Source organism: Balaenoptera borealis, assembly GCF_965194805.1.
Source record: "Balaenoptera borealis genome assembly, chromosome: 4".
NCBI classification, from domain to species: Eukaryota; Metazoa; Chordata; class Mammalia; order Artiodactyla; family Balaenopteridae; genus Balaenoptera; species Balaenoptera borealis.
Genome location: NC_138861.1, coordinates 146056664 through 146080184, shown reverse-complemented (window position 1 = coordinate 146080184; position 23521 = coordinate 146056664). Strand labels below are relative to the sequence as shown.

The 23521-nt window shown below is 42.6% G+C and overlaps 1 protein-coding gene across 7 annotated transcripts in view; it reads right to left on the bottom strand.

The window, feature by feature from the left end:
- The window catches only part of KIAA0232, an 88198-nt gene that overhangs the window by 63412 nt on the left and 1265 nt on the right, over positions 1-23521 (bottom strand). The window contains exon 1 of one of the 7 annotated variants that reach the window (XM_082391430.1): positions 14971-23234. The exons of the other annotated variants lie outside the window; for them this stretch is intronic. The gene's annotated coding sequence lies outside the window, so the exon portion shown is untranslated. Of the gene's footprint in view, positions 1-14970; positions 23235-23521 lie in introns of those variants that run through there. 7 annotated transcript variants of the gene reach the window in all.

The window sequence follows — 23521 nt, the reverse complement described above, 5'->3', positions numbered from 1 at the left end:
ATACAATTCACTGTTAGTATTCTGGTGTGATTATCAGTGTTTTTTCCTTTGCAAAGAACTTAAAATTTTTCATTATTTCAACATGTTAAAAACGAATATATACTTTTGTATCCTGCATTTTTCACCTAGCATTATGTCATCCCAGTGATGTTCTAGGGTCTTACTACATTGTCAGACACAGTAGTCACTAGTCACATGTGGCTACTTAAATTTAAATTAAAAATCAGTTCCTCAGCCACACCAGCCACATTTCAAGTGCTCAACAGCCACACATGGCTGGCGGCTTCTGTGCAAATATAAAGTACAGGACATTTCCATCATCACAGTTCTACTGGACAATGCTGGCAATGATTATGTTGGGCTAAACCAAGAACCGTTAGCTCTTTTCAAGAGTTCACATGTCCCTCCTCATGTGCCTATAGACTGTACGAGACACTCTTCCTTATACCCGGAAGGTAGGGTACCAACCCCAGCTATTTTGAGATAACACCGTGCCCAAGAGGAATCGTGTGAGGGAACTGGAAAAGATTTACCTTTATGTTTGAGAGGCCTCAAATGTCAACAAGTCAAATTTCGTTACGGTAGAACGCAATCATGGAAGGTTTAATGATGAAGCCAGACTATACAGAACGGCAAGAAGAGAGAAGCTTATCAACAGAGCAAAAAGAAAACTGAGAATAAACAGAATAGAGGGCCAACGGACAAAACTGGGAGGAAAGGTTATTTAGTCCAAAGAGGGTAGATGTGCTGCAGAAACAACTCCCAAATCGCCGCAGCTGAACACAAAGGTCTGCTATCCCGCTCGTGCTACGCGGCCACCCCGGGCTGGCAGGGGTACTCGGCACAGTCACTCGGCAGAATCACCCTGGGACACAGGATGACTACGGCTGCCAGTCTTGAACCCTGCTAGTCCAGGAATGAGAGAAAAAGAAGATCTGCACCCAAGTGTGTACCAGCGCTCTGAAAGCTTCCTCCTGGACGTGAGTCACGCACACCTCATCAGTCAAACCGAGTCTCATGGCCTCACTTCACTTACACAGGTGGGGAGACGCACTCCTCTCACAGGCTGGGCAGGAGAGGGAAGAGCAGGAACAGGTGTGTCAGTGGCCCTAATGACTGCTTCAAGGGGCAAAAAATATGGGACTCTTCATAGGAAACAACCCTAAAGTCTAACATTGTTGAAACCAGCCGTCTGGTAAACTTAGATGGAATATTCAAAGGCACAGATCAACTAAAACACTGCACAAGAAAAATAATCCATACAAAAGAGACTAGACTAACACGCTCAGAAAGGTTTCGGAAGGCATGAACACCGCTGAGACATTAACACCTAAGTGGCAGTGGAGTCGGGTCCTGCCCCATCTCCTCTAAGAAGCCTTCTCTAGGTAAGGCCAGGCCGCACCGCTCTCTCCCTGCGACACTGAGGGCTCTTGCTGTCCTCATCACCCTCGCCTTCCAATGACCTCCATTCACACGATTCTCCAACTGCCTCCCTGTGTGTGGGTCCCCTCAAATGAGGCTGAAAGGTCTTTCAGGGCCAAACTGTGACATACTCCAGGTACTATTTAGCAGAATGCTTAGGCCCTGGCAGGTGATCAAAACTGTGTCTAGCCAAATACTTTCCAAATCTAATGGGGGGAATGAACTCTGAAGGAGAAAGTTTGGGAAATAAAACAATGTTCATAACACCAGCACAGGGCGGGGAGGGTTGGGGAGGGACTCAACTCTAGTCAAGTTCTAAACCCCCCGGAAGGGAGTAACCCTCTAACCCAGGGCTCTCACTCATTCTCTCACCACCCACACACCTACTGGAGGCTTACTGTGTACCAGGCAGTGTGCACGGTGTTAGTGACACACAGACAGCGACCCTCGGGGTTTTTCCTTCGGTGTCACCACCCTGAATTAGTGGGCTTTGGTCTTCATCCTTAGGTAACCAATTTGGACTTCCCACTGAAACCCACTGCCCTCCCTTTGACCTGGTATGGTACTTCTGCAAATTATGCTTTCACTCTATTTTTAACTGGCCCTTTTTCACTACAAATTTCATCAAAAAATGGTTAAAATGCTCAGTATTCATCAAAGGCCTACATTACCTGCAACTATCTTTTCATAATTCTTCAATTTGGGTGTCCACAGGATTTTCACATAAAGACAAGCCTTTGAAGGGGAAAGGTAAAGGGTATAAGATAGAAATAGAAAAAAGATCACAGAAAAGAAAATAGATGTCTGAAATAGTAAGACTCTGGCTTTTATATTCTACTACTCTCACAAATTTCCTAAATAATATTTGCCAAGCAAACCAGAGTGTGCACTCATACAATGAGATAGTTATACACACAATCTTTGCCTGTTAGTTTCAGATCTCAGTGCATCAATTTGGAACACAAGGCATTGCTTTTCTCTTTAAGTAGGTGGCCTGGCTCCAGAGCCAATTTACGGCCAGAAGAGAAAATCCACAGAGAATCTATAACCTAACCTACAGCCCTATCACTGAAGACAGGACCAAGGGCTAAAAGCTGGTCGTGTACACCTGTTTAGCCACGTAACTGGAAAACTATATGGAAATGGACAATCAGACCTACAGTCTCTTCCCCATCTAGAAGTGTGTCAAGTCCTAGGAAATGAATAAGGCTCCATTTTAAAATAACGTAATCAATAAATCTAGTGTGGGACATGAGTTCCTTCTGTGCAAATAGGAAGAATTGAATAACAGATTAAGAAATTCCATTTTTACTACAGGTTATCAGAAATGAACTGGTAAGTGTATATTCCCCAGTGACAAATAAAATGAATTTTTTTCATAAATGTGGGATTGTTCTTATAGGTAAGACTACTACTTGATAGTAACAGGAACTAGCAGGTGTCTTAATAAATTGCAGGCATGTAACAGACCTGGGTCAATATCTATGTTTAAAAGATAAGGAAGAAAAAAGGAAGAACCAACTATATGAAGATAAAGTATAGGTGAAAGCACTCAGTTCTACATAAGAATCAGAAGTACTAAACAGACTTCCATTAAAGCAAAACAAATGAGATGTAGATCAAGCGTGTAATGAGAATGAATAAAAGGGAAGAGCTTTCCATCCAGCTTGGATGAATTCCCCTCTACTGACCGTGCTGTTGTCAAATGCTTACAGAAATGAAAGTTTGGATCAGCCTCTATGTTCTTATAGTTTTAACTGGGCTGAATATTAAGGAGATGAACTGCTTATGTAAAGTAACGTTGCTTTATTTCTAACTTTCACTTGACTGGCAGTTATTTGCTGATTCATACTCATCTGTTAATATTTCTGGTTTGAAAAGCTGAACTGCTTTTCAAAGGTTATAATTTCTTTGCAGGTTATCACAGTACAGTAACCAATGGGGTGTTTAGTTCAAGATCTATTAGATGTCAGAATTCTTTAGCAGGGCTACAAAATGATAGTTTTTATGCCTTCAAAAAAGTTCTATGGAGATTTTTAAAAATGCCCTTTTTCCCTAAAAGGGGAAGACTTCACGTCACACAGTTTACAGGATAAAAAAACACGCATGAAGCCATTTGGGTCAAAAGGGAGGGGGAAACGTATACACTTACATCTGAAATAAAGAAACAGTGTAAAAGATTACAAACCAGCTACCAAACAAAATCCCAAAATCAAAACATAGTTCACTATTATGAAATTCTAGAAAGCTTTTAGAAAAATTGTTGGAAAAGTGATGGAACAACTAAATTTTAGAAACCTAAAAACTTCAATTAGGAGAAACTTAAATTGACCTTCACTCTAAGAAATGCAAATATTCACAAGCCCAAAGCAAGTTTATTTGGAAACAAAAAATTAAAACAAGTAGATTTTTAGAATTGTTGAAAATGCAAAAAGCTCTAACATGATAAAACCCATTTCATCAAGGATGAAACATTTTATCAAGTAAAATACTAGATCATTGTGTACTAAAATAATTTTTCAAAGTGATACTGTTGCTTGTCAAAATGTCTGTGCACAAAAATTTTACAGCTTTCAACTTCTCATCTCAAAACTACAAAGTGATCTATCTTCTGAGTTTCAATGAGTGGGGGAAAAAAATGGCCTGAAATTCTACAACTCACTGGTAAGACAATGGGTCAATTCTTTTTTGTAGTTACTATTAAAAGCCATAATCTAAGTAATACATATTACAATTCTCTAAAACGAACTTAGGTAATAAGCAATTGGTGATGTTTTAGTATCTGTTAATAAGAGATATCTAATTCAGTATAAAAATTTTATATGGATTATCTGACTCATATCCAACTAGTTATAAATTTTAAAGAATCAGAATAAAATTCTCTTTGATTTTGCAAAAAGATATATATTTGAGAACTCAAAATATGTTCAAAGTACATATTTTCATTTTACATCCATTATTCATTCAATACATGCTTCAAAGATTAAATCAAGTTTTTAGATGTGACTTTTTTTTAGCTTTAAAAATGATCTTTTTTTTAAACTTTTTATTTTATATTGGAGTATAGCCGATTAACAATGTTGTGATAGTTTCAGGTGCACAGCAAAGGGACTCAGCCACACATATACACGTATCCATTCTCCCCCAGACTCCCCTCCCCTCCAGGCTGCAGAGTTGAGCAGAGTTCCCCGTGCTCTACAGTAGGTCCTCGCTGGTTATCCATTTTAAATACAGCAGCGCGTACCTGTTGATCCCAAACTCCCTGACTATCCCTCCCCTATCCTCCCCCACCCCCAACCTTAAGTTCCTTCTCTAAGTCTGTGAGTCTGTTTTGTAAATAGCTCTACTTGTAACATTTCTTTTTAGATTCCCCATTATCGTACCGTATTTCTCCTTCTCTGTCTGACTTACTTCACTCAGTATGACAATCTCTAGGTCCATCCATGTTGCTGCAAATGGCATTATTTCACTCTTTTTAATGGCTGAGTAATATTTCATTGTGTTTATACACCACTAGATGTGACTCTTAACATAACAATATCATAGCCCCTAGGAAGCTATTTAAATGAACAGTGTCATCATTTAAAAGATAACCTGCTACAGTTTCCCCAAGGTGTACTCCAGGTGATATAAAAATATATTACTTTTGTTATAGAACTTCTCCTTTTTGCATAAATTCGGGAAATACCAGAGCTGAAACAAAAGGTTTGTTTATTTTAGGACATCTTGAAACTTTGAATATGGTAATGTGCCTGTGGAACCTCCCTGAAGGAAACAAAGTAGACAGCATTTTCCATACTTGTTAAGGATCCTTTCTGTGTTCCTCAGAATACGCTTTGGTAAACATAATCTTCTAACCAGAAAGAATTAACATTTTCTCTAAGGCCCACATTATAAGCAAGACATAGATCACCTAGGGTCCTTACAGTCTCAATTTCCCAGGGTTGAAAAGTTAAACTGAAAATATAATTTTAGGAATTATAGATCATTAAGTACATCCTTCTCCTTTTCTTTAAATAATCTGCATAAATTGTACTGTTCTATACAGTAAAATCAATCAGTACTCCATTTTTTAATAGTATCAGAAACTTCCAGAACCTCCCTTTTCCCCTGGGCATGCCTCATCCTCATTTATTACCTTTGACTACATACACCTGGAGGCTCTTGACTCCTCAATGCGTTCTCTGCCGCACTGCAAGGGCAGGGTCCACTGTGACCCACCTACCTACGTGACACGCGCAGCAGGCAAGGGAGGCACCCGAGTATTATGCGGGTGCCTACAGCCACTGAAATGGTCTTGGGTTGTTCCTATTTCACAGAACGACCAAGCTATTTTGTAGTGGATCAAGACAGACATCTGACAACAGGATGTTCATAGCAGAGCCACCACCAAGAGTGAATCCAACTGACCAGTGGATCTACAATGGAGGAAAGAGGATGGCGCTCAGAGGGCACACTCCTGGGGCTGGTGGAGACACAAGCTAAACGTGAAATACCTGTATTTAACAAACTTTTGCTGGATGTCAGGCACAGTTGCTAAAAAATTTAGAAATACAACCAAATTTAAGTGTACTTTGAGGCATTCCTGAATCGGAAACATGCTGAGAAGCCCTACTACACTTGGAGCCCAAGTGACTACTTATGTATGGAATTCTCCCTAGATCAATGAAATAGACATACTCTTCGAACCTAAAATGTAAGTACTTTAAAGACAGGTTAGGGCTTCCCTGGTGGCGCAGTGGTTAAGAATCCGCCTACCAATGCAGGGGACATGGGTTTGAGCCCTGGTTGGGGAAGATCCCACATGCTGCGGAGCAACTAAGCCCGTGCGCCACAACTACTGAGCCTGCGCACTATAGCCTGTGAGCTGCAACTACTGAAGCCCGTGTGCCTAGAGCCCATGCTCTGCAACAAGAGAAGCTGTGCACCGCAACAAAGAGTAGCCCCCCTTGCCGCAACCGGAGAAAGCCGCGCACAACAACAAAGAACCAAAGCAGCCAACAGTAAATTAAAAAAAAAAAAAAAAAAAAGACAGGTTAACAATGCAACATTCCTGAAAAATATATTTAAAATACTGTACTCAGCAAAGTATGACACTCAACAAAGGTGATACATTTGAGATTGGAATTTTACACTAATTAAAACTCTTCCCCTCAAAAAACAGACTAAAATGACTATCTGTAGAGCCCAATACAGGTCAAAACTCTTTAAAACTTCACAGATATGTTCAAATCATAAGTATTACGTCACAAAGGTGAATGTAAAGGAAGGAAAAAATTAGCAGAAATATTACGCAGCATGTTTCAGAAAGGCATATAAACAAAGATGCAAGAAAAATAGTTAACTATCCAAACACTAAACAAAAACATCAACTTTCAAACAACTCATGTCAAATATGAAATTGATTATTCCTTTCTTATAGATTCTGGTCAAGTTTTCTGTCATGTGAACTAGCTGATTTGGGGGTTAGTAATGAGTATTCTACTCAGATGAATATAAAATTAAACAACTCTAATAAAAAGAAAGAGATTATCATCCCTTGAAATATTTAATAAATTAGAGTAACCTTATTCAAATGCATCTTTCAGGTGTTACCTAAGTACCAGTAATTGTAACTACTGGAGTGACTTTTACCTAGAGTTGTGTTATAGACCCTATGAACATTTATGTTTCAACTATTCGATGACAATGTTAAAGATCTGTGTAACTTATGCAAATATCACCACCTACAAATCAATTCTCCTACTTTGACCTCTCAGTCTAATATTTCCAACTACCCAGAGGATATTTCCATTTGAACGTAAGTTAGCCAGACCTCAATTTGTACAAGAATTGCACATACATGCAACTCATATTTTTTTTTAAGATTTTTTTTTTTTTATGTGGACCATTTTTTTTAAGTCTTTATTGAATGTGTTAAAATATCGCTTCTGTTTTATGTTTTGCTTTTTGGCCAGGAGGCATGTGGGATCTTAGCTCCCCGACCAGGGATCGAACCCGCATCCCCTGCACTGGAAGGCCAAGTCTTAACCACTGGACCGCCACGCACTCATGTTTAACTGTTATCCTTCCTTCAATGTTCTGTCATTCTTTCCCTGAGATAATCTCACATCTATCAATTTCATTCTTCTGCGCCTCCTACATCACCAACCTACTTCGCCTTGCTCTATACCTGAATCACCACTGTGTACCCTATTATGTTCCAGACAAATCCCCTCTGTGTCCTCACGCCCTTGGGGGAGGGATGAAGAGGAAGCACAGCAGAGCCAACAGCACCCAGGCCTCCTACGGAGCGAGCTAACCAGTGCTCCGGCATGATGGTTGCTCAGGATCATGAAACTCCGAGAAAGCGTGAACTGAAATAGAAGGATGCCTCCCCAGGGATCTGTGATCTTTACTAGAAGAGCAACTGCGGTTAGGAAGGGAGACAGTCACTATGACGGTGAATTTTAGGTGTCAACTTGACTGGGCCACGGGTGCCCAGATATTTGGTAAACGTGTTTCTGGGCTGTGTCTGTGAGGGTGTTTTCTAGGTGAGATTAGCATTTGAATCAGTAGAGTAAGTAAAACAGCCCTCCCCAACGTGGGTGAGCCTCACCCAGTCCACTGAAGGCCGGAGTAGAACGGGAAGTCTGAGTAAGAAAGAATTCTCTTTCTCTCTGCCCGTCTTTGAACTGGAATACCGGTCTTCTCCCGCCTTCAGACTGAACTGGAGGTACCCCATCAGCTCTCCGGGGTCTGGACTTCTCCGGCTCCACAATCACATGAAACAGTTTCTTCTCTCCCCACCCTCCACCCCACCCCTATCCTGTTGGTTCTGCTTCTCTGGAGGACCCTGACTAACACAATCACTTAAGACAGAGTAGGCCTGTCTCTTTCATCTGTCTTCTAGAACGGAGCCTACTAGTGGTATTAACGTTTGCTTTTATTACAGGTAAAACATCTATGCACATAACGCTTTCCAGTTATAAAACACAAAAAGGTAGTAAGTACCACCCAGCCTAGAACACATTACCATTTATTTGTCCACCTCCCCACCCCGTCCCACCCCATCCCACTGCCTCCCCATCCAACAGTGGCTACTAACCTGTGTCCTTTCTTTGATTGTTTTAAAAGAGAAAACTTGTCACAAATGCAGATTTGTTTAAACAATATATATTTCAGTTGTATTTATTCTTGAGCTCTGTAAAAATGGTATTACGATGTATATAATCTCCTGGGACTTCCTTTTTTTACTCAGCATATGTTTCCAAAATTCACTCATGTTGTATGCAGAAGTTTATTCACTTTTACTATTTTATAATACTCCATTGTATAAATACCATATTTCATTCAATCTCCTGTCAATGAACATTTGAGTTGTTTCCAATTGCTATTATAAACACAACAGCTATGAACAGTCTGGTATACGGCTTTTGGTACACATTTTCCTGAGGATATATACCCAAAAGTGGGACTGTCAAGTTACAGGATATACAAATGCTGAACTTTGCAACATAAAGTAAAATTATTTCCCAAAGAGGTCATACCAGTACTGCACTCCAATCAGCAATGTATGTAAGTTATCCCTTAATCTACATCCTCTCTAATACATGGTACTCAGAGACATGAATTTTTGTCACTGTAGTGAATGTAAAAAAAGAAAAATACCTCATGGAGATTTAATTTGCATTTCCCTTATCATTAGTGACAAGCAGCTTTTCATATACTTATTGGCTATGATTCCTCTTATCTGAACTACTTGTGCACAGTTTTTACTCATTTTTCTGTTGAACTGTTCCTTTTTTGTGGCCTTCTAGAAGTTCTTCATATAATGGACACTAATCCCTCACCAGTTATATATGCCAGAAGTATTTTTCCCAGTGTGTGGCTCATCATTTCCTTTACGCTATCCTTTGATAAAAAATTCTAACTTTAATACGCTGAGTTTATCAACCTTCCCTTTTTTATGGCTGGCACTGTTCATGCCTTAAAGACTTTGCTACTCAAAGAGTGGTGCAAAAAAAAAAAAAAAAAAAAGAGTGGTGCATGCACCAGCTGCATCAGCATTCCCTGGGAGCTTGTTAGAGATGCAGACTCTGGGACTTCCCTGATGGCGCAGTGGACTGCGCTCCCAATGCAGGGGGCCCGGGTTCGATCCCTGGTCAGGGAACTAGATCCCACGTGCATGCCGCAACTAAGAGTTCACGTGCCACGACTAAGGAGCCCACCTGCCTCAACTAAGACCCGGTGCAACCAAATAAATAAAGAAAGAAAAAGATTAAAAAAAAGAAATGCAGACTCCAAGACGTCACTCCAGATCCACTGCATCAGAATCTGCATTTTACCACGTCCCCCAGATAACACATATACTTTAAAGTTTAAAAACACTGTCTTCAGATATCCTTCCTTACCTCAAGATCGGAAAGATACTTGTCTGCATTTTCTTCTGAAGTATTCAAGTTTCTCTTCTCACATTTGTGGCAGACTGCAATACTATTGTTCCCAACTATCCTTTTCCTTCCCTTATCCATCCCTTTACCCAGCAGGTCTCTACTGTCACCACGGGACAGACCGGCAGTACCTCCCTGAAGCCTCAGTACATGCCCCTGCACCGCTCCCTGTGACTGGTCAGACATAACATACACCAGGTCCAAAAAGATGCTTTAAAAGTGATCATGGGATTCAGCCTGGCCTCTTCTGGTATCACAGAACAGCATGGGCCCCAGAATGAGAAGACACCTAATACAGAGCCACAGCAGCCAATTCACAGCAGCCAGTATGTGATGTGAACCAGGAAGAAATGTTTGATGTTTAAGTCACTGAGATTTGGGGTTTTGGTCATCAAAGTACAACCTTGTAAAATCTAATAGAATATTCAAGTCCTTAACCCATCCACAAGTTACCTATATCTAGAATTAGTGAAGTGAAATTGTGAAGAAGGCAGCTAATTTCATTTTTTCTACAAGGAAAAGCAACTACCCAGCATCACTTACGGATCAGCCCTCCACCCCAATCTGCAGCACCGCTTCTCTCCTGGATCAAAGTTCCACATAATCACAGGTCTTGTGCTCAGTATACTCATCCCACGCCAACACCATGCTGTCTTCATCACTAGACCTTTCCATGAAGTTGCGAGATTTTTCTCCAGAGGTGTCTTCCCAATCTTGGCCCTTCGCTCTTTCTTATAATTTTAGAATCAGCCATCACATTCTATGAGAAACCCTACTGGGATTTTAATTGGAAATGCATTACATATACAGGTCAATCTGAGGAGAACTGACTGCTTTACAGTACTGAGCAAGGCCCATTTCTCCATTGAACTGGATCTCCTTTTATGTCCTTCAAATAAGTTTTAATTTTCAACACGCAGACCATGGCTATTAGATTTATTCCCAGATACTAGGTTACAGATTCTCTTAGGTCTTCTACACAATCACTGTCTGCGTATGACGACAGCTTTGTGTTCCCAGCATTCCAATCCCATTAACGCTGTTCTCTCTGTGTGTGGGCTGGTGCTCAGGAGCACGATGAAGAGAAGAAGTATCAGTGGGGCATCCTCTGTCTTCTATGAGATTATACAGGAAATGTTTCCACACTTCCTCACTAAGACGGATGTCTCTCTAAGTTTTCTGTAGACATTCTTTATTAGTTAAGAACATTTCCTTCTACTTGACATTTGCTAAGATCACAAATACAGCTCAGTCACCTATATCTAGAATTAGTGAACAAAGACACTTTCTTCCTTTTAAGCGTGGTTTTCTTCCAGCAACAGCAGAAGCAGCTTACGTTTACTGAATCCTTACTATCTACGTGTTCCCTTTTTACAAATGATGAAACTGAAACTTAGGAAATTAATTTCCCCAAACAGCAAGAAAAGAGGAAGAGTTCGGATTTGAAAGCAGACTGAGCTAACGCCAGGGTCAAGCTCTTCACCACCACAGACCATCTGATAACAACTCGCAACAACCCAGAAGGATCCTTCTGGCCCCAAAGGGGATGACTTTAGCAGCAATGGTCTCATCTAACTCTGGCTTTCCAGGAATTACACTTTGCTCTAATGGAGTCCAATACGACCACGGATTCTGTAAAGGGTCCTTCAAATCATCAAAGCAGGACAAATCAACAGGGGAAAGAGAGCAGTAGCATAAAATGAGATGAGAATTTAAATTCACATTAAATAGGTTTCACATTTTTGAGAATGAGCTATTGCTCTGAGAACCTCAATGTCACTGACAAATACTTGAAAACAGGCAGACAGATGGCTAAAGAAAACCAAGGAAGTCTCAACCACACCAAGAAAATAGCAGGTTAGCATCAATACCACGTGAAATAATGTAAGTTTAAGGAAACCAGTGTGTTTAACCTGGGACAGGAAAGCTTACTGTGCACTCTGACCCCGTTCACCGCGCGAGCCCACCCCTGCCACACATACATACATATTACACACACAGTGGGGGGGTGAGGGGAGTCACAGACACAGGGCACAGACTTATCCCGTATTTCTCCAGAAGCCTAACCAATGAATCAAATCAAATCAATCAAAACTTTTCTAAGAAAACTACTGTCCACCTGTGGCAGACACTGTGACGTACCAGCCAGACCCGCAACTGAAGGACACGTTGCCAGCCGCTGGGAGTGCTGTGCCAGCTCCTCAGGGACTGCCTCGGCGGCAGGGAGCTGTCCCTTCCAGCGTCCTGACCCTTCCCAGGACTGCCCCACATCTGATGACTGACTGTCAGGAGTACACAGGTCCAACCTGGAGCAACTCTGAAGGGCTGTTCTACCTCCACAGCTCCCCATGGGGGGCGCCAAGGCTGTGACTGGGCCTGCAAAGCAGCCCCGCTTCTCCCTTCCTTCTGCAGGTTCTGCAGGTGTGGCCCCCAGGCGTACTTCTCTTTTTTTTCTTTTTTTAATATCTACTTATTTATTTGGCTGCGCCGGGTCTTAGTTGCAGCACACGGATCTTCGACCTTCACTGCGGCATTTGGGTTCTTTAGTTGCGGCGTGCGGGATCATTTAGTTGCGGCATGTGGGATCTAGTTCCCTGACCAGGGATCAAACCCAGGCCCCCTGCGTTGGCAGCACAGAACCTTAGCCACTGGACCACCAGGAAAGTCCCTCCCAGGGGTACTTCCTAATCAACATTCTGCATGCTAAACTGTATGCAGCTGCTTTCCAGAGAACCCACCTACCAAAGAACTCATAAAGGAACCAACTGCCCCATCAGATTCACGACCCCCTTAATCATAGTTAAATATCAGAAACAACCACCATTTGGTGTATGTTTACTTTGTGCAAGACGCAGTGGGGGACACAAGGCAGCTTAACCTGGAAGGTAATGGTGGCGTGTTGTCTAGTAATTTTAAAGCTAAGAGAATGTGATTTCAGCACATGCACAAAATGATCATACTCACACATCATTTGCTCTGCAGAAAAACCAGAATCCAGCATTCCACTCTATGGAAACTCTACGTTTTGTGTTTAAGAACATGAACATGCTTATCAAAGCTCTAGACAACGTAATCACTTTCAATTAGTAACTCTTCTTCATTCTCTTACAAGCACTATTCATTTTCAGTCTACCTCTGTTCAGGCCCTAATCCAATGACTGATGTCGTTATGAGAAGAAAATGTGGACAAAGACACACAGAGACTGTCACACGAAAACAAAGGCAAAGACTGGACTGCTGTGCCTACAAACCAAGAAATGCCAAAGACCGCCAGTAACCACCAGAAGTTAGGAGACGGACACAGAGCAGGTCCCCCCTCAGAACCTCCAGAAGGAACCAACCTTGCTGACAACATCTGGACTGCAGACTTCTGGCCTCCAGAACTGAGAAAGAATGTCTGTTGTTCTAAGCCACCTAGTTTGTGGCACTTCATTACAGCTGCGCTAGGAAACAATACAGCACCTCTGCAGCACTTCCTACCCTACCTATGATTGAAACTGCATTTATTCTCCCACAACTTTTTTTTTTTTAATTTATTTATTTATTTATTTTTGGCTGTGTTGGGTCTTCGTTTCTGCGCGAGGGCTTTCTCTAGTTGTGGTGAGCGGGGGCCACTCCTCATCGCGGTGCGCGGGCCTCCCACCATCCCGGCCCCTCCCGTTGCGGAGCACAGGCTCCAGATGCGCAGGCTCAGTAGTTGTGGTTCACGGGCCCAGCCGCTCCGCAGCATGCGGGATCCTCCCAGACCAGGGCCCGAACCCGCGTCCCCCGCATTGGCGGGCAGACTCTCAACCACCGCGCCACCAGGGAAGCCCTATTCTCACACAACTTTTATCTTGGTAAAAAGTATATAGGGATGTGACAGTGGGGCGCATCGGAAGCATGCCATCTTCACGTTCAGAGACAGGTCTGCTAATCTAGTGTTGTGCAAACATTTCTCAAAGTAGCAGAACCCAGTACCATATCTGAGACAGGCTGAAGGGGCACAGGTGAGGGGAGGGGGGGCCTGGCCAAACACGCCTCCCCGTCGCCCCACCGTCTGCCTCATGCCCTAAGTACCTGGGCTCTCTAGAATTCTTTTATTCATCCGTTCATTCAATAAATCTTTGAGCACCTACTTTGTGCAGACACTGCTCTCACAGCATGAACAAACACTGAGCTAAACCAAACCTCCTCATCTTACGGATTAAGAAACTTAAACGTGTATTCGGGGTCCCAGGTGAGTGAAGCCCAGGGCCGCTGTGGGCCTAGGTCCGAAACTGGTGCCCTTTCCATCACACCATCCGCCCCTCACCTAACCTGCAGCCTTGCCATCATGTAATTGTACAGAATCAAAGCCACGCCTTTTTGCTTTGCACTTAGCAGATCCTTTTAATCAGCCCCTGGCTTGGCCATTACTGCTCGCTGTCCCCACAGGCCCGGAGGCCTCTTGAGAAGCTGACAGACCTGACTCCCGAGCCAGAGAGAGAGGGAGGCCAGCCCTGCCGCGACGCAGCCAGTGCAGACCGCAGGGCACTACCGGAGCCTTCCCAAGGTGGTGGCCAGCCTGCCCTGGCAAGGCCCACGCAAGTTCCACTCAGAGGAGCTGCGGGTTCCATGACAGCTCCTATCGCATGGCTAGTGAAAAAACTTGCAAACACTGTTCTTAGATGTGCAAGTGTGTTTTTGGAAACAGGAGAATGAAATGCAGGGGGAAAAAGTATAAGATCTAAGGGCAAAAACATGTGCCTGACACACATACCAACACAGTAAAAAGAAGCCCCTGAGCGGCACCGGAAGGTCCTCAGACGGCCTGTTGCCAGTGAAGGGCCAAGCCTGTTCCTCAGCTCTGGAGCCCTGTGCGCTGATCAGGCCAGAAGTGGACTGGGGCCGGGGGCGGGCAGGGAGGGGACGCGTGCCAAATCATCTGACTACCACAACAGAACAAGCTGCGTGTCAACCAGAAAACCCAATTACAGGCCTAGATAATGGACGGCCACTCCAGTGACTAGGTCCACTCCCCGGCTTAGAACTGGGAAAAGGAAGGTAAGAAATTCTCACAGTCGTTTCATCTAGGGAAGGTTGCAAGATGAAAGCAAGCCCTGAGAGCGAGGCTTTGAAGGTCACAGCCACTTGCCTGCATTAACTGCGTCCAATCTTCTAAATGTGTGCTTCTTCCTACTGTGTGGCTGCATCCACAGAGAGGCTACATTATAACTCTGGTTGAAAAGGCTGCATTCTTGTCCTGATGAGACTCACTTAAAAAACAAAAACAAAACAGTATAGGGAAAGATCCCACTCTACAGACCACCTCCAAGACTTGTTGACTCCTAAAGCCACGGCCGTCGGTCACACGGTGGCAGGCCTAGTTGCTCTCTGGTACTTTTCTTTCGCTCAAGCTCTAGAGACCACAACTGTTACCACCCTCACTGTGCCGCCCTCTCAGCCCTTCCTCTGCAGGGCCCTCCTCTTCCCCAGCTCTCCGCCCAGGCCTCACACTTCTCTGTTTACATTCACTTCCTCCTTTGAAGCCATCCAATAGCAAAACCTGAGTCACGCCAATGTAATTTAAAAGTTTCTAGCAGCCATGTTAAAAAAGAAAAACAGATGAAATTAATTTTCATAATATACTTTAACTCAATAGACCCAAAATATTATCACTCCAAATATAATCAAGGTAAAAGATCATTAATGAGCTATTTTACATTCTTTTTTCCCATACTAAGTCTTTGAAATATGGTGTGTATGTGACACTTACAGAACATCTCGAGTCAAACTAGCCTCATCTCACATGCTCAGAAGCCGCACGTGGCTCATGGCTACCTTACTGAACAGCACAGGCTTAGCTGATCTCCACTCCCATGATTGTAATCTCTACATCTGCGTAGAGATTACTCCAAACTTTCTCTCACCTCCGTTTCTCTCTCATGAACCCAAAACTTACAGAGCCATCAAGCTACTAGACGGTGTCTGAGTGGCATCTCAACTTACAACATCTCTTAAAAAACACAAACGAAAACCCACAAATTCTTACCACCACCATCCTTGCCATGACCTTCCCAGTGTCAGTCAAGGGCAACTCTGTGCTTCCACTGCTCAAGTCAAAAGCTCTGGCACCATCCTTGACTCCTCCTGTTTCTCTCACATTCCGTATCCAACCCTTCAGCGAATCCTCTCCGTTCCACCTTCATAACGATGCACGATCGGGGTCTTCCACTTGCTCTGCCCTCGCCCTGAATAATGCTCTGCTCCTCAGACAGCCCCACACCTTTCTCCCTATTCCCCTCAGGTCTCAGCTCAAGTATCGTCTTACCAGAGAGCCCTTTCCTGCCCACCCTAAACACACAACATCCCTCTGGCCTACTTCATTTTCCCTCTTAGCACGCATTTGCACTTGATCCGTGTACCCATCTGCTTGCTTCCCCCCCACCCGCCCCAGCACTGAATGGTGTGGTGGCCACAGGCAGCCCCTCGAGACAGCCTGCCGTGGGGAGCCCAGCTGACTGAGAGCCTCCAGTTGCTACACGGTCACCACGGCAAAGACATCAGGCCACGTGTCCCTCAGGCTGCTCCCAGCAATGCTGACCAGCAGGGGGTATAGACCTGACCTGCCGAGCAGCCAGCAGCCTGGCCAAGACTGTCTCCAAACTGCCCTGGCCTGAGGCTGCTCTGGCCTGCCCTCCCCCATCTCTCCTCCCACAGGATCACACCTGCACGGAAGGGAAGCCGATGGCTCTTCCCAGCACTCCTGCTCCCTCCCTCCCCGTGTAAGTCTCCGGCATGCCTAACCATCTTGGCATCTAGGCATAGGACACTGTGAGCAGACAAGCGCCCTGTGAACCAATGAATCTCTAGGAAGAGCCGGGCAGTGGAAGTTGCAAAGATAGAAGTTGGGGCTCCTGCTCTGCCATGTATTACGTGTAACCTTAGGGAAGTTTCTTGAGACCTCTGAGCTGCAGCTTCATCATCTGTAAAATGGAGATAATACCTCCTCTCTCAAGAGCTGTCAGAAGGATTAAAGGAAACAGTTTACCTAAGGTCCCTAACAAAAGGCCTCACATGTAGGAAGTGCTTTAACAAGTGTGAGCTCATTCTCCTCCTTACCCGTGTTCTAATAGCTACTTCTAAGAACCCCTTACCTTTCCCCTTCACCACAAACTGACCACTTTTAAACTAAATAACGCCCCAAATAACCCTAAATACCCGCAGGACTACTTCAGAAAAGAAAATACCCAGCCTAATGTCTAAAATTATAAAAACTAATAAAGCTGCCAAGAAAATTTTCCATATGATCAATGATAATTTAGAGAAGTTAGAAACCTGTTCATCAGTTTTTGTTTTGTTTTGTTTTAGGCTGCCTAGGTTAAGGAGGTTTCTCACAAAAGTTCACCAAAACATTATGTATAAAAATGTTGGGCTTCCCTGGTGGCGCAGTGGTTGAGAGTCTGCCCGCCAATGCAGGGGACACGGGTTCGAGCTCTGGTCTGGGAAGATCCCACATGCCGCGGAGCGACTGGGCCCGTGAGCCACAATTACTGAGCCTGCGCGTCTGGAGCCTGTGCTCCGCGACAAGAGAGGCCGCGATAGTGAGAGGCCCGCGCACCGCGATGAAGAGTGGCCCCCGCTTGCCACAACTGGAGAGGGCCCTCGCACAGAAACGAAGATCCAACACAGCCATAAATAAATAAATAAATAAATTAAAAAAAAAAAAATGTTTACTTTGTTACAATAACAACATGGACACCCACTCCATCAACTAATCAAATAAATTCTAGTGCATTCATACCACAGAATACTGGGCACATTAAAAAAAAAACACAGTGAAGTAGATCTGTACACGAGGTAGGTCTGTACATGCTGATATGGAAAGCGCTCCAAGATACAAAGTTTAGTGTGTGTTTAAACGAAGAACACTCTCTACCGTGACTCCATTTTTTAGAAGTACAGGCATAATTTTTTTTCTATGACATCCGAGAAGCTTATCAGTGATTTTTCAAAATGAGTACAGGATGGGAAGGGGAGTGAAAGAGAAGACTTAATATTCATCTTAAAACTTACTGCTTTTTTAGATTTAACATGGACTTTTCAAAAAATAAATAGACTTTATAAAAGTTACTTATATTCAAAACAATGTTTTGGTAAATCATACAAAATATATTTTGATAGTTTTAAATTAAGCTTTACATCTTACAAAAACAAGAAACTGCTTCGATGGCACCAGCAAAAAACTATTAACAATACAATCAGTAATAATTATCTATGGTGGTAATCAAAGGAAGCAGTGGCAAAAACAACAACAACCAAAAAAAGGACCAAAAATGTGTCTATTCAATTTCAGCTTTTTCGTGGTGATCATTTTGTAATGCATAAAAATAACTGAATCACTATGTTGTGTAGCAAAACTCATATAATATCGTAAGTCAATTATACTTCGATAAAAAAATTTTTTTCAACTTTCTCACCATTAAAATCTTCAGGGAAGCTGCTAACAAGGAGCTAGATGTTAATCAGACACCCAAGAAAAAGCTAGTTACTGAAGAAAAGAAGTAAAGAGCTCGAATAAATCCCCAAACTGGGTAAACAATTTTGAAATAGTTATGTACTGGCTATTAAGATTCCACAGGTACTCTGGAAAACGTAATTGAGCTAGAAACAAACTCCTGGCTGAAAGGGAAAATAAATCCCTCCCCACTTTCTACCTCCTCCTGTTATTGAGGTAACAACCACATTACCAAAAGAGAAATTTGAAAACGTGCTGAGGCCCATTTCTTTACACTTATTTATCTCCATGTGTGACTGACTCATTTGACATCAGTGTGTGCTGAGTGACCACTCCCTGCGCCAGGCACCATAAAGACTATAGACACACGGTGCCTAGGCTCGCTTCCCGTCACCAGAGAACCACATACATGTACAGACGTGTACACACACACACAACCTGCATTCACAGAACTCACATTCCTTCATCACTCTAGCTAGGAACACACACACAAAGCAACACATTCTCAAGCATTTTTGCAATCATTAATCTTCTAACTGTCCTACTGCTTTTATTTCTAATTGATACTAATTCATCCACTGGGATAGGCCTATCATCCCCAATTCTTTGGGGCAGGTTTTAAGAGAGATTTATTAGGAATATAATAATTCCTAATAATAGGAATATAATATTTCCAATGATTTTTTAAAAGCTCATAATCATCAATATAGTCAACGTAAGTTAAACAGCAATTGATACATATTCTTATGTTGCTGCAAGTAGCGAATTCCATATTATGTTACAACCAGAGATACCACTTTTTAAGGTTTCTGGATACAACCTGTCCATCAGTAACACATATAAACTTAAAAACAGTACCTAAATATTTAATTAAAAGTTTCAAAATGATAGCTGTTTTCCTCCCCTAGCTTCTCCCTGTCTAGCCACAGGGCAAGACTGCTGAGCAGACAAAGGAAAAGATAGAGAACTAACGGAGAAAGCCTAGTGGCAAGAAAAAGCTTTGGAGATGACTTCAAAAACAAAATTTCAACAGTCATTCCAAACACTAAATAAGAAGATTCTACTGCTTAATATATAATTACAAGATGTAAGATTAAAACGAAAGCATGTGCTTTACCGAAAAATAACGTATAGTATAACAACTGACAATCCATTTTCCACTTTCTTAAGCCACTGCAAAAAACCTGGCTCACTTACAGAAAGGTTTCCCTTCTTCAGAATAATTTAGGACCACCATCATGAATCTGCTTATGCAAAAGCTCCCTCCAACCAAATACTCCCTTTTCTGCTAATTCCCAAAACTAACGAGTGAAGATGGAGAGACCAGACGATTTTTTTTCCTTTACACAGAAGCCAGAAATAAATCTGTGAACACTGTTACAGTAACCAGCATATACAATCAATCTACATACCCTGCTAACACATATATATGGAATCTAAAAAAAAAAAAAAAAAAGGTTCTGAAGAACCTAGGGGCAGGACAGGAATAAAGACGCAGACGTAGAGAATGAACTTGAGGACATGGGGAGGGGGAAGGGTAAGCTGGGACGAAGTGAGAGTGGCATGGACATATATACACTACCAAATGTAAAACAGATAGCTAGTGGGAAGCAGCCACATAGCACAGGGAGATCAGCTCAATGCTTTGTGACCACCTAGAGGGGTGGGACAGGGAGGGTGGGAGGGAAACGCAAGAGGGAGGAAATATGACAATATATGTATAGCTGATTCACTTTGTTATAAAGCAGAAACGAACACACCATTGTAAAGCAATTATACTCCATAAAGATGTTTAAAAAAAAAAAAATCAACATACCCAACCACTACACCTGCTCCAACTAACAGCTAAAAGCTGCCACTTACTGGGCACTTATTACGTACTGGGGCCCTGTTCTGAGTATGTCGTGTGGATTCATGAAGCGCTCACATAAAGCCATTCCAACCCCACTCCCCCTCTGCTAAATTCAGAGAATGTAGAGTGATTGAGTTAACTCAATCAAGGATTTAAATCAACAAGTACTACGTGAAAGACTACATTACACACTAGAGGGAATCAGCAAATGGATAAGATTTTCCTCTCTTCCCTTAACGAGTCTGTAATCCATGTAAAGAATAAACTAAAAAGTCAAAAAGAAAAAATAGCTGAGTGGAAGTATCATCAAGCCCTGTGTAGGAGAATAATGAAGAGTTAATTCTGAAAATCAGGGGAAGCTTCTTTCATAGAAGTAGAAGCATTTAAGCCAAGCCTTCATTCAGTATTAAGGATTTTGATAAGAAGAAAAAGGCAGAAAGGACATTCAAGAGTAAAGAAGTCAGACCAACAACCATGAACGTGGCCAGAGGTCTAGTGCTGAAATACCAGGTAACAAGAGAGATGCAGTAAAATATGAAGCTAAAAGTCAGAATGAGGCCAGATGGCACAGGTCTTAGAATGCTTTCCTAACCCCTTAACACTAATTCTCAACCGGCCAGGGGGTGATGCCGCCGAGGTGAGAATCTTTGTAGGAGTAAGCCTACGGACAGCACTAGGTCATAACCCCAGGCGTGACGGAATAGGGGGAAATGTCAAGAACCGCTGGTACATACCTGGGGGGCAGGGCATGATACGATTTGATTTACATATTGAATAATTCTGGGAACAGAACACAGGAGGACTAGAGAGACTAGATACAGGGAGGCCAGTCAGCAGGCCTACAGGAACAACCCCCATAAGAACTGACAAGAGCCAGGGAGGGCAGGGGCAGGGGAACTGTGGAGAAAAACAAAAAGGTTGACTGAAAAGACACATGGAGGCAGACCTGGTAAAAATCTGGTCAAGAAAAGGAAGCCTCGAAAAGTTTCCAGCCTGAGTGACAAGGAAGACGAATGTGCCGTGAAGTAGTATCATCTTATTACCTTTATCTGAACAAGGGCATGCAGTACACAAAGAATAGCCACTCTAAGTGACACCGCAAAGCAAAAATAGTACAGACAAGACTGTTCTCATTTCACAAAATAAAGAATCTGAAGTTCCAGAGAGATTTCACCGACTTGCCCATGGTGACCCAGGGGTGAGGAGATGAGCCAACACACAAACCTGAGTCTCTCGAATCCAGGTCTAATGCACTTAAAATAAGCGCCCTCAAAAGCAGTTTACTTTTTGAGTATAATAAATCTCCAAAAAAGTTTCAAACAAAAAGCGTGTAATCTGCTGAGAGTGCAATTACATTTTAAAGGTAAGGAATATTTTAAAACGTATGCTCTGATCCCCTCTCCCAAGAGACAGGGTGCAGTGACTTCAGTCAGCATTGCTGGTTCATGGACCCTGAAAGTTTCCACACACATGGTTGTTTGTATTTTGTGTAAAAATACCACTTGGTATTTTGTGAGAGATTAAAAATAATTGAAAAGAAATATGCTAAGTATTACCCATCTTCAATATAATAAAACCTCATTCCCAGTGCTGTGGTTGGTACTGTTATTAAAACCGTTTATAATAATAATAATGTCCTCCATAAGGTGGATTACAGACTTTGACTTTATTTAGCAAACATCTGAACATTTTCATGGTTAAACCCTTGAGCAAGGTGTTGGGGATAAAATAATCACATGGTCACCACAGCCAGAGTATTACATACACAACACGTGATACAGGCAATAACGAAAGTAAAAATAGAAGATTATGACTGCAGAAATGAATAATTCACTTTGACAGGATTTCCAAAGGGCTCCAGAGAGGACATAAAATCAGATGTGGACTTTTAAAAAGTGGAGTGGGTGGAAGTGAGATGGGGTATTCCAGCCAGAGAGGAAGATATAAGGGAAGAAGGGATGAAGCAGCCTGGCCTGTTCAGAGAACCAAGAGTCGTCTCATTTGGCGGGACAGTGTGGAAAGGGAACCAAGAAGACAGGTACAGTTCAGAGATGACCAGGGCCAGACTGTGAGGGGCCTTGAATGTGATGCTGCTGAGTCTGGATTCTGGCCTCCAAACAACAGGCGGTCGGTCAGTCCTTAGAAGCCTTCTGAGCCAGAGACTGACAGCATCCAATCTGGATTTAGGAAAGATGACCTGACAGCCAGGCAAAGTGCAGATAGGAAGGGATGGGGAGGAGCCTAAAAAAGCTTTAAGCCAAGAGAGGAATCTGAAGCTTTGACACACTAGCACTACCTAATATTTTCAAAGGGACTGAATGTTGGCGTAACAATTTCACATCTCCCCTCACTTGATCATTCCAACCATCCCACGAGACAGTTACCATCACTCTTCCCATTTTAGAGACGAGAAAACTGGCCCAGAGGCCATGAACTGCTCCAAGTCAAACGCTGCTGAAACAGGGAGAACCACCCAGGCTCAGTACTTTCCACACAATGCAAAATAAAAACAACCCTACTGCTTTTGAAAAGTGCTACTATAAAATAAAGCACAGAGTGATCTATGGTATCATTAAAGAAGTGCTAAAAATCCATTTAATTTTCTTAAATGTTTGCAACATGTAACAAATAAGCTAATGACCCTTAAAACTGTTACAGATTTGCCTTATATTGATGCCATGGTAAAGACTGGTACTTTTCTTTAAAAACAAAACATTTGTACCTCTAATTCTACTTTCTACAAAATTAAATATTTAAGAGTCATATTCTCTCCTTCCTTCAATGTTTCAGTGGCCAAACTGGCATTTCATTGATGACACAGGCTTATGTAAAAACCGTAATATGTGTGCCCAAACTGAAGCAGTAAATATTTTTTGAATTATTAAAAATTCATTATTTATCAAGTACAGCAACTGAATATAGAACATTGCAAGACGCTTACCTACAGGTATGCAAAGGCACGATTTCAGAAATAATTTTTGTCACAAAGAAATGTCATAAAGATCCTGGGAACCATTTATGAGTGGATCAATCCGAAATAACCGATGAGAGAATATTTGACCTTCAGGCTGCAAAGTGACAGATTCCCCCCCCCCAACTCCCCCGACCACCGCCACGTCGGATTCGAAGTCTATGAAATGGTCAAGGTGCTCTGGCCCCGGTCTTACTGCACAGGAGAAACCTACCTTAGGGATTAGGGATTTGATTGTATAGTTAGTTTTATCCACGGCATCACCTATTATCAAAACTGCTTGCCCCGACCTCTTCACCAATCTCCTACCACTGTTTTTTTTAAACAAGCAAAGACCCAGACATGTAAAGCTCAATCTTAGGAAC